At 40.8% G+C, this 12,556-nt stretch overlaps 1 protein-coding gene across 3 annotated transcripts in view; it reads left to right on the forward strand.

Moving 5' to 3' along the window:
- The first annotated feature begins 10 nt into the window (after positions 1-10).
- Positions 11-12,556, forward strand: part of PAFAH1B1 (platelet activating factor acetylhydrolase 1b regulatory subunit 1) — a 38,574-nt gene continuing 26,028 nt past the window's right edge. For 2 of the 3 annotated variants that reach the window (XM_072881784.1, XM_072881782.1), the window contains exon 1: positions 11-227. The gene's annotated coding sequence lies outside the window, so the exon portion shown is untranslated. Of the gene's footprint in view, positions 228-329; positions 476-12,556 lie in introns of those variants that run through there. The other variant, XM_072881783.1, reaches the window with a different exon arrangement.

Below are 12,556 nucleotides of genomic sequence, written 5' to 3' on the forward strand. Positions count from 1 at the left end.
CATGCGCAGTGGCGCGGCGGGCCGCGCCGCTCCCTCCCTCCCTCCTGGCGGCCGGGGCGCCACTGACAGACCGCGGAGCGGAGCGAGCGGCGAGAGCCGGCGAGAGCCTCCGGGACCCCCCGGACACCCCTCCTCCGCGCCCCGCCCCGCCGCACCGGTGAATGGGAGAGGCGGGCGGCGCCGGCCCCACAGAGCAGAGCGAAGCGGCAGCGCTGGCGGCGGCTCGGGTAAGGCCGGGGCTGCGCCTCCCCTCCCCGCCTGCCTCCCCTCCCCCGGCCGCCGTCGCCCCCCGCGGGAGGGCTGTCCCGGCCGGCGGCGGGGCCCGGCGGGCCGTGCGGCCGGCGCGGCTGGGCTCGGCTCTCCTCTCCTCTCTCTTCCCCCTCCTCTCCCCTCCGGCTCCCCGCCCTCCGCTCCCTCTCCTGCCCCCTCCCTCTTTCTCTCCAGCTCGCTCTCAAAATGGCGGCCGCGCCCGTTGGTGAGGAGGGAGCCGGGGAGGAGGCGGGGGAGGCAGGGCGACGGGGCGGGAGGGAGGGAGGCGAGGCGGGGGACGGTCCCCGCGGCCCGGCGCGGCGGGGTGGGGTGGGGGCCGCCGGGCGCGGTTCCCTCCCCTCTCCGCTGGCCCTTGCCGGGCTTCAGCGCCGTCCTCGCTGCCGGTGACTTAGCAGGAAAACAGGGCGCGGGGGAGGAGTGGGCCAGACAAGGGAGCGGGGTGGGGTGAGGGGGAGAGGAGCCCCTGCGGTGCGCTCTGGCTCTCCCGGCCTTCGCGTCCTTCCCCCCCGTTAGGCCGCTTCATTTCTTCTGGTGACTTAGCAAGATACCGGGGAGGAGGCGATGGGCCAGGCGCAAATAATGATAAAGAAATAGGCAGGGGTGAGGAGTCTGGTGTGCGTGTGCCGGAGAGGATACCGAGCATCCCTTCCCCGAATTCCTCCGGGAGGGTTTCCTCCTGCTCTCCTCTCCCCCGTCCTCTCCGAGGGCAAGGCAGGCGTTTGTCAGGAGATGGCCCAGATCTTCCGAGTCGGCCGCAGCACGGAAGACAAAACGAGAATTGATAATACAGGGGAAAGGAGTAGGTGTTATTTTGAGAATTTGTTTCACATCCACCCCGTTTTCCTGCAGTGAGCTAGCAGGGAAAGCATTGATAGGAGGTGGCTCAGACCTTCAGAACCAGCTGCAGTAAAAACGGGGGAGGGAGGTCTAATCTCTCCTTGGGGTCATATCGCTGCCTGGTTGCCTAGTGTCGCACAGACTTGCCTTGAAAACCTTTTAATAGCAATCGAGTTTGCTAAAATGCTCTATTTATGGTTATTCTTGAGTTTTTGTTTCGGCAGGAGGTTATACGCAGGCAGGGCTTTTGATGGAAGTTGGGGGGTGGGAGTGGTACCTCCCTTAAAAAGTTTAGGGTTTACTCAGTTCTGTGGGTGTGAGATTTTTTGTTTGTTTGTTTAAGGTGGATGCAGTTAAACTTGACCTTTAATACCAAGAATAATGTGACACCTTCCATTTCTTTGCCATAGTATCACTGCTAAAATTTCCTTGCTGATAGTGCTGCAGCAGAGGGCTTGGTTGTTGCAGGTCAAGTCAATTCATAATGAATTACCTAACCAGGGGATGGTGGAAGGTTAATCTAACCGATATTAAAAATCTTTAATAAACACTATTTTACTGTAAATAAATGTTTGGGCATATTGACCTGGCTGAATTATCTATTTATGTGGAGATAATATTTTAAGTGTATATTCCTATGACAGCATTGTTTATATAGTATTAGGAGATGGGGGTTAAAGAACCTACGTTCAGTGATGATTGTTTCGCAAATGATTGTGCAGCATTCGGCTGCTTTTTGGAAGAGGGAGGGTCTGCTATCAAAATGTTATTTGGTCTTAGAGTAATTTTGCTAAATAGGAAAATTATGTTAGAGAACTAAACAAAGAAAATATTTTTAAACAGGAAGATTTATTGCAAATTTCTAGCTTGTTCTCAGGGATCTCATTTTTGTGTGTTTCTTTTGATATTACCATGTTTATGGATGCTGTGTGCAGCCATTGAGCAGAGAAGAGACTGGGTGGAGTAAGGAGGCAAAGCTGCGAAATGGCTAGATTACCCTTTCATAGCTTTTTTTTTTTTCCCTTTGCTTGCGTTTTGCTGGGGTGGAGGAATACTAATTGCCGTAACAATGAAGTCTCTTCTTTAGGGAAGAATCTAATGGTGCAGGAACCTTCTGAAATGAAACAAATCTCACATTCTGTTTTGAGGCTTATTTTTCTGCAGGGTGGATCTTGATTTGTCTGACAGTGAGAAGTGACCAGTCACTGTTGCAAAGCCAGAATTTTTTTGTCTGATAACGATTTCAATTTATCGACTTAGATATTCACTTGTTGAATTTATTTTATTTGTGCTTTAGATAAGAATTATAATTTTTGTGCAGGTATTTTACACACAAGATTCTCTGAAATACAGAGAACCCCCTGTATTGTTTCTTAGTGCTATTATTTGTTCCTATAACTTCTTGGTTAGAGTGGGTTATAGGTGGACACACAAGAAAAGACAATCCCTGCTTTCTCTGGTGCCCACAGCAGAGTAACTCCTAGTAGTATACGGACTTAATTGCGTTACCCTTCTTCATGTGCCGAGTTCATATAAAATAACATCTCAAGATTTTGGAAGCCCTTTTGAACAATATGGCTCTGTAAGAGCATTACTGTACCACTCGGGTACTGCTGCATCATGGGGTAATACTGATGCTTAGGCTTAAAGTTCTGTAGGAAAGGCGTTAGAACAAAGGATTTGGGGAGTACAATAGGGATCAGATGAAGCACCTAGGAAGGGCTGCTTGTAGAAGTGCTCTCCTGTTCCAGATGTGGCTCATGGCATTCCCACCTGAATTCAGTGTTGATCAGAGTGAGTACAACATGGAACATGAATGATTCTGAAGTAGGTTCAGGTTTTGCTTTTTCTTGGGTCTGTCTCAGTTTTGGAGTCCAGTTTTTGATGGTAGGTGGCCACAGATGGGACTGCATTTGGTTTTAATTTGCCCAAAATTAAATTAAAGGGTAGTGGCTTTTTTATAAGACGTAGTTCATTCACTTAGAGTAGATGTTACAGGATTCAATGGGATGTGTTCACTAAATGCCTGTGTCTAAAAACGAATCCAGGCTAAGAGCAATGAAGAATCCAATAAAATAGTTGCCTCCTTATAACTTTGGTTGATTTTTGTCCTTGAACTGATGGCAGTTACTTTCTGTACAGGAGTAACTTGTTAATTTCTGTTCTACAAAAGGAAAAGGCATTCATACTTACCTTTATGACTGTATGCAAGGTCTGTCTTGCATGTATTGCTGACTCTTCTGCCTATACTGTTTCCTATGCTCCACCCAGCCTTGAGTGCTCAGTTTGTATTCTTTGTCTGCTCTCAACTTTTTTGTCTATCCAACTTGCTATCGATGGGACAGCTATTGAATTAACATTTGTTGACTGTCTTGTCCAACACTCCAACCTTGTCTTTCTTCAAGAACTCTGTAACCAGCTTCCATCAGTGCTAATTATAAAGTGTGTGTACCCTCTTGTAAAATATTCTGGGCAAACAATAGCTGGAAAACCCCTGCCTCTCTATAGCTCAGAAATATACTGTGTATGTTTGTAACAAGGTTTATTTACAACCCTCCGTAGCTGCTTCTGGTATTTATGAACTAGAGCGGTTGGAATTACTGTAGTACGAAGGGGAACAGCTTTTGAACAGTTCTGTTTCAGTCAGCTTTCCCTTACTTTTGTGAACTTCAGGCCCGTTTTCTAAACTAAAGGCTAAGACTGTGGGAGGGCTGCTGAAATGTCCATGAAGTGAATGCTGAAATACTTAGCCTAAAAATAAGAACTGCTTAGGCCTAAATTTAGGAAATCAAGAGAACAATAAAAATCAGTAACTATTATTAATAAATAATAATTTCAGATTTCGTATAGGGTGTGCCGGAGTTTCCAGCCTATAACGTGTAATTTCTGATGGCAGTTGAAGATATTTCCCAAGTATCAGAGCCGTGTGTGTTAATCAGAACGGTTCTGGGTTTCTTCTTTGAGGTTTATTACAGAGTAGTAGTAAGTTATGTACTGTCTATACATGCAGATCTGTTAATGAAGTTACAACTGCTCTCCTCTTTCTCCTTTTTATAAGAGCTTAAATATCATTGGTGGAACAGCCTGTCTACTAGAAATGTATTCAGTTGATTAAGCCTTGCCTGGGTTGAATGGCTTTCTCGGAAGCTACTTTATTACCTGACACAAGGGGAATGGGGCTCCTAATGTGGCTTTTGGGTGTTGTGAGCATAGGTGTTTATTAATGGGTGATGTTGCTTCGTCTTTTGATCTGCCTGACAGCGTAGGTTACACCTCAATTTAAGTTTTTTAAAAATAGGCATTTACACTGACATAATCCTGACCTGCTTAAAACTAGTTTTCAAGTACATAAAGTTATTTCTTCAGAATTCTTAGTGTAAATGCTGCCCAAGTTAGCAGGAGTGCTCACATGGTCATCTTCTGCATGGAAGGCTTGTGCCATTTCTGAAAATGCAGAGGTGTGATTTGAGCTGTAGCTGTATTATGTCAGCTTCATTGTGGTGCCTGTACCCTAGGTTGAGTTAAGTGTCTGTATTTCTTGTATTACAGTTATTTTAGAACAATGCTTTTCCTCATTCCTGCCATGTTTTGAGACCTACTGATGAATATTACATATTAGAAACATTTGAAAGAACCATGATTTTTATCTGATGAACAATTTAGTTCTACTTTTAACCTGGCCAACTTGCTAGGTACTGCAGGTTAGCCCCAACAAATGTGTATATCTAACTTATATCTTATCTTAGTTGTTCAAAGAAGGGCCTTTTCTTCTTAATACTCATTGAGGCAGGACTTGAATGAGGCAACGCTTGTCTCATTCAGCATGTTTAAAAGCTCATTCTTTTTTCTTTTTTTTTTTAACCTCATGCTTTCTCTTTAGGGGATTAGATAGGTGTGACTTAGGCTATCTTGCTTTTAGTTTACTGTCATGGAAGCCACCTATCATATCACTTCATGCTGGCATGTGCTGTTGAGGAAATTTAAAAGAAAAAGTGTTACTTACAAAGTAAGTGTATGCTGTGATCCATTTCATCAGTACTATATAAAACATACAGTCCTCTTCAAAGCAAATCATGTGTGCACAGCATTGTCATACTAAACAGTATCAAGTGCACTGATGCATGCATAACTATATTAAAAAAAAATCAACATTATGAATTCAAAGTACTTGTTAGTTAATACATTTGGAAGTACTTTTGCCATTTCTTCCTTATTGATGCTGCTTCTGAGAGAGCCCAGCAGTTTGACTTGGCTGCTTATGGATAAGGATTGTGACTACGTGTAATAAATACATCTTTGTGCTTGTGATTCCATTGATTCTAGATGACTTACCTGATATTTTTAACCAGTAACTAGTTGCTGCAGTCTTGAAGGTATTTCCAGTTATGGGACAATCCATCGTGGTTGAGGCTTACAGGTGGTGCTGCAGCAAATGTCTGTCCTGTAATTTTCTCAGATCTGTTGTTAAATAGGTCCCTGTTGAGTGAGTTCGTAGATACGCTTTTCTGAAGCACCTCTTGTCCTCCATGCTTGTTGGTGAGTCAGCTGGCTACCTCCTTTGAGGTAGGGCTAAAGGTAACAGGTTTTATGGCATGATGCCGTCCTAGTTTACATCTGAGATAGAGCAGTGGCCTTCATGATTGAGATTTATACCTTCCCTCTTGTATCAATGTTAATTGTTCCTATTGTGCTCCACAAATCTTAAGTTCCTTTGGTTTAATGAGACAAGTCTTCCCCCCCCCCCCCCCCAGTTGCCTCTGCCTTATTTTTCTGCATGGAGGTAGCTTAATGCTAAAGCAAAGGTGTTACGTTTATCCTTCTTTAAGACTAGAAGAAAATCAGTTGGAAACATCTGGCCTGTTTAGCTGTAGATAAATGACTGTTTTTTCCATAAAGAAACAATGTTGGCAGTTTGTCTTATGCTTGATTCACCTGTTTTTTGGGGTGAAAAAAAGATCAGATAAACAATTTGGTTTATTTAAATGCTAGTGTCTTTACAATCTATCAAGAGGATGATGTCGTTAATGCAAGTGTGTGTATATGTATTTTGAAACAGATGGTGTCTATTAAATCAGTAATGGTGGAAGTTTTTGGTTCTCACTCAGCTGGATTTGAAGGCAGCAAGCACAAACTAGATTAGAGGAAGCTTAACAGAGGAGCTCCAACCCTTGTATTCATCCACAGCAGACAGTGAGGATGGGGTTAAAGTTTTAACATCATGCATGCCATTTTTGTAATAAAATCTTGTGAATAGCTAACCCTGTTCCAACAAACTTGGAATTTATCTTTTCTGTGGTTTTGTTACACTAATAAGGCTGGGATGAGTACTAATGATAGATACTTTCCAGTACCACAGCATATCACAATCACAAATTTATACATCAGCAAATGAGAACCGAGATGGTGGTGAATATGTCCGCTGCCTAGTGTCTGGTCTTTCTTGGCCCTGTTTTGTGCTATCTGACATTGCTTCCACATGGGAAGGTGTTTTCCATTTCAGCAGTAAAATAAGTAATTCTGTGTTTGTCTTCCGCTCTCTTGGCTTAGATGAGGGACCTTCCTCCAGGGAGAGCAGTTCCTCTTCAGCAGGAGAGTTACTGCATGTGCAAATAGATGGGAGAGGTAGGGACTCTGAGAAGGGATGCTGGTGAAGTTGGGAGGAGGAAGTCAGGTATTTCTTAGGGACTGGTTCCCACAACTTCAGATCTGCTTTAGAGGCAGTAGTGTAGTCGGTGAAGATGGGCCGTAAGAAAGATGAGACACATTCTACAAGAATACTGATTTCATTACTTTTGGTACCAGTGTCATGAAAGATTAAACTCTGTTCCGTGTAATAGGATAAGATGCATGTATAACAATTATGATGTTCCTTTTTTTTTTCTCTCTTTACTTGTCAAGTGAAGCCATTTTTGGTCAACAGACTTTGAAAATGGCTAAAGGACTGACAGAGCATTCTCATGATTTGAAGAGTGGCAGTTCTGTCTGAATTTTTGTTTGGATTTCTTTGTGGTTTTGACCTTCTCCTGTTTCTAAAGCTTTAACGTAGGTGTTCCTTCAAGTTTCCTTCCAAATGTTTTTCATATATAAATTTAGTCAAGTCACAATCATTTTTGTTAACATCACATTTCCAATATAACAGGCAGTTTAATAATCAAAATATTTAAATTTGGATGTAGTCCTGTGACCTCCTTTACAGTTGTAAGTCTACTACTTAATTCTTCAAGCCAGAAAAGGATGGAGGGAAGAACTGAAAAGAACAAAGTTCAAATCTGGTGCATGACTGCTGACCAACTGTACGAAACTATTCTGAGTACATGCCCTCTTCTCTTGGTGGCTAAGAGAAAGTAGCTTAAATACAGTGTTCTAGAATTGCTATTGAAAAATGTGTATGTATTGTTTGACCTAGCAAAAGTGATTTTGAAAAATATCTTTTGCTGAAGTCATCCAGATAAACCATGACGCGTGTTGTGCATTTCTCTGAACAAGTTTAGAGTAGCAGCTTGTAATACTTTAGTCTGCTGTAACACTAACCCTCCTCCTCCCTTCTCCCTCTGTCCTGTTCTTCTACTCCGCCCCCCCCCCCCCAAATTTCACTGACCCGTGTCTGACCAGAAAGTCATTCAGGTTTCCAGCAAAGTTCAGTGAAAACCTGGTGGGGGTTAGTATGAATTTTAAACTAATTTTGTGAAATAATTCCTTGCTATTGTATCACTATCACAACATACTAAACAAGAGCATGGAGAGTTCTACGTCCAAAACTTTTTCACACATTTTAAAGGTTTATTTTCTACTGTAGCCTGCTTTTTTCCAGGTTGTTCATTTATTGATAGTTAAATTTACCTGCATTTTCACACAGAACTGGACAGGCAGGCTAGAAGTAAGATGTTTTCACTTGTTTTCTGCCAAAGTCTACACGTAGACTACAGACTGGAACTCTGACCTGGAAGAAGCTTAAAGGCTCTAAAATGGTATGTAGTGACTATGTGCTTGAGATGTTTCTCCTGAGGGCTAATTGTATCATGCTTCTACCAGAACTGCAAAATTGAAGTGATAGAGGGAGGATAGATGTCAAGATTGTATTAATTTAAAGACTTCTTTCCCCCAAAAAAATATTTTCCTAGCAAACTTGGTCCAAAGGCATCGAAAAGTCGCACAGTGCCTGGGAAAGTAACAAGGCCAAAAATGTCTTTTGTTGTTTTACAGTCCTGAAGGTAGGTAGTGACTGCCAGTGATCTGTTAAGTAATGATTATAACTTGAAATAATATGGGAAAGTAGGTGGACATATAAGTTTATTTCAAAATGCACATCTCTAATTAGGACAGAAATGCATTTATTTAGGGAACATGCAGTATAGAGTAGTTAACTTGCTCCTATTTTATAGTGTCTTGATGACATTTCCTAGCTTTATTTTTTAGATATAATTACAACCTGCATTCCAAGTCTTTGGAACATAGGCACTATACGTGATCTGCTATAGATTACTTTGTAGTTCCCCGTGGATTTATTGTTGAATTATTTTCAGAAGTAAGCTATCAGGTTTTTAGTGAAGTCAATTCAATTAACCTGTAAAAGTAGCTGAAATGGATAAGAAAACAGGCATAGGACTTTTCAATTTTTTGTGTTAAAAATATTTGCTTTGATAAACCTTTACCTGAACTGAAATGGAAACTGTTTTTGGTACCTTATTGCAAAATGTGAACAAACACTGCACAAAATGCTATATTATGTGTAATGCTATATTGATATACTTGGCAAAGCATTTGTGTTTAAGACCTATGGGTGTTTTAAGACTTCACTTAATTGCAGAATAACAGGCTTACTAAACATGTGAATTAAAAATAAGGCACAGAGTTGTAATTCAGATCAGATTTGCTTTTTGTTTTGTTTTTCCAAAATAAGATAGTTGTTGGAGCTCACTTTTTCATAGTCCTTCAGCTAGCTTTACTGATCTTGGCTGAAAAGTGGAAAAAAGATTAGCCGAGCTCATAAGTGAGTAGTTTTCTTGTATTCTTCAGCTCATCCCTGCCGGCTTAGCAGGTGATGAATTCTAACATTTGCTAGGATAAGGTGTGTTTGCCACACTAAGAACTGCACGGCTGTTCACTTGTGATTATACTCTATATGTGCTTTTCTGCTGTAACTGGGGCTGAGATGAAGGGAGGAAAAAAGGAACTGGATGTTTTATTTTACTTGTTACCATTTTTCGGAAAGAAAAACGGATGGAGACAGATTTCTAAGAAACCTTTTCAGGTTATAGTAGTTATGCCCAAGAAATGTGGATATCACTTCACTTTTAGAGTCGTATTTAAGCAGCAGCTTCTATGGAATCTGTTTGTACAGTACATTTGTGGGAAGAGTTGTCCTACTCGGTGGCTTGAGTTTGATAAAGCAGCTTTTTGCTTACTGGGTTTAAAACAAAATCAGACCATTAAAAATTAGTCTAGATTAAAAGGAAGTGTTCTTATATAGTTGCTTATATACTTGCTAGAATTTAGCAGTATAATCTAGAGGTACAAGAAAACAATTCATTTAATCTAGCTCTCCCATAAAGGACTGTAGCTCTAATTGCCTGCAAATACTCACAAATAATCACTTTGTTAAGTCCTGTTAATATGTTATGAAACAAGATACACTGTTGAAAAACTTTGTAAGGATCTAATGTGCCAGCCATGTAGCAAGTGACAATGCAACAAGAGTTTCTACTTTATTAATGCATAAATAGATAGCCTCAACTTTAAAGAATTGTGGAATTTAATTCTGATTGTATCAATTCAATTAGTCTTTTGGTGGCTCTGCTCTCTGCTTCCACTTCATAAGTGACTTACCTTTCACTGGGGTTGAACAATTACCTGAAGAGAGGAAGCTAACTGAACTAGGATTTTAGATATGTTAACAAACTCAGAAGAAAACGTAAGGAGTTTTCCTTACGTAAGAACATAAGGAAGCGTAAGAACAGTAGAATGTGTTAGAGAAACCACTTGGAATTTGGTAGCATGTAGCTGGACACTCAAGATACGCAGGTTGTTGGAATTCTTAATGATTGCAAATTAAGATTGACATTTGAAGCTAAATGTGAGCAATCTAAAACTCTGTAATTGATTTCATAATGTGAACCCAGTTGTGTGTTCCTTGTGTTTGTAAGGGCTTATGTGCCTTTTATAACCTAAGTGCTTAGTACTAACCTGCCAATCTGAGAACGTGAAGTCGGATTTTGTCTCCTTCAAAGAAACATTCTTGTAGAATATTATTAAATACATGATTTTGTCATAATAATACTTAGAAAACAAATGGTCTTGTAGGTGAGTTTATTAGGGTATTAGGATTCTGCGAAAAAAAGCAAAAATTTACTGTTCTTAAAGCACAGCAGCGCACAGCTCTTTGATAAGCTTTCAGAGTTGAAAGGTGTTGGTCTGTTCTGTATCTGCTGATACATTTTCTCTGTAATTTATGCCATCCATCTCTTCTAATTTTGGATATAATGAGCTACAGTTATGTGTTTAGTGCATGTAGCTTGTGTTTTTGTGGGGAAGACTGTTTATGGAGCCTAAGCAACGGTCATTAAAACTGCAGAAATTTAATTTATTTATTTTTAAGTTCCTGGAGGAGCTATGAACATGTATTCCAAGATCTGCAATAACAGATTGGTCAGCAGTGGTTGTTAGGTTGCTAGACAGCAGCAGTGTGAACTTGGGGTGGTGCTGATATATTTAACTATTTGCTGCTGCTGTTGTGAACCAAGGAATGATGTTGAAACTGATTTTCTTGGTTTAACTCATAAAAATTCAGAAGTTAAGAGAGAAAACATAAAATACAGGGGGGACAAGTGTGCCTGTGGGAATTATGGGAGACAGAAAAAGTACTTAAGAACGTATTAAGGCTGATTGACTGGTTTTTGTACTAGCTAGTAAGCAAATGTTTCTGTAGGCTTGAGGACTTAAACGACCAGAATGATAAAGGTTTTGAGCCTGGAATTTCAGTGGGTGAGACCGGCTTTCATCATGGTGCTGATGAGGATTTTCTTAATGACGGGAGCCCTGGCTTAAGTAATCAGAGTAACTTAGGCCATGAAAGAAGCCTGTAAAATTGAACTTCTGAAACTTGTAAAGGCCTTATAATGCAATACATCTTTCTCTGCATTACTCTGTGCAGCTTTATTGAGGTGACTTTAAAAATCTGGTTAGAACCTACAAATGTCTGCAAAGAATACTGGTTCATGATGAACTTGGAATAGCTTTCTGCTCTCTGTCTGTATGTCGCTGCTTGATATTTGTGTAGATTTTCTTAACCTTATTGTCATGGTAGCAGAGCACTGCCAGTCAACAAGGCATTGATACAGATGGCTTTGCTGTGAAGCATGGTCACTCACAGTGAAAGGAGAGCACTGATCCTAACGCTGGCATGTTAGATTGGGTCTTGCTCATGCTACAGAGGCGTGCTCCACTGAGTCTAGCAAAGCAAGCTTACATCCAGAATGAAAGATGAGTTTGACAAACATTATTTCCCATTTATGTGTTCTACATTTACTGGTGTATATGTTGTTTCTGATAAAATATGTAATTGTTTAACTTGCTAACTGCAATTTAGATGGATCATATCTCAGTTGGGAGTGATTTTTACTATAACTTTTTCTGAAGAGCAGAAATGGGTATTGTTAGGTGAGCCATTTCAGTGATTTGTTTATGGTGTTGATCCATAAGCAGTATTTTTGTAATATAGCAGTATTTTGCGATACACACTTGATGGGAGTAAAGGAAAGACAATGGAGAACCTTGAACTGATCTTGCTGATAAAATACTGTGGAAGATAAGGTTGTGATGGCACAGTTCGGTATCTCCAGATACACTTATGAAAATGCTTGGATTTGGAAGGGCTTCATAAGAACTTCGTGTGAAACACCCTGTTGATGGCAACATCAGCGGAGAAGTTAATAACTTCATTGTCGTGTGCTGGCAGCTGGTGAGCACTGAGTGCAGTTCCTTCCCGTGGTGTGATTCCCATAAGGCAGTTTAAAGGACAAAAGCCCTCATTCTTTCTGGGATGCTAAATACCTTGCAGGGACCAATGTAGCATCTTACTGAAGGTATAATTTATATCACGAGTTAATAACTAGTAGCTAATGGTTTCTTTGACCTCCGTATTTATGTCTTCAATTTTGTCACGGTACAACATATGTGTTGCTTTGAAAGAGTTGAATGGTTCCCTGCCACATGAAGATGAAACCCTCCGATTAAAGCTGTAGCAGTGAGTTATTACAATTGTTAAACAAAGTAATAACAGTAGTAAAACAGAAGTAGGTGAAACAAAAAATAACAAAACTTTCATCCTGCTCTAAAATACTTGGATGAGCTGTGGTATTGATGGGTATCTATGCAGTAATTAACAGCAGTAATCAATAAGTCAAGGATTAAGTCCAGAAACACTATTTTAGCAGTTAAGACTAAGAAAGGC

The sequence above is a fragment of the Ciconia boyciana genome, chromosome 17 (genome assembly GCF_034638445.1).
Source record: "Ciconia boyciana chromosome 17, ASM3463844v1, whole genome shotgun sequence".
Lineage (NCBI taxonomy): Eukaryota > Metazoa > Chordata > Aves > Ciconiiformes > Ciconiidae > Ciconia > Ciconia boyciana.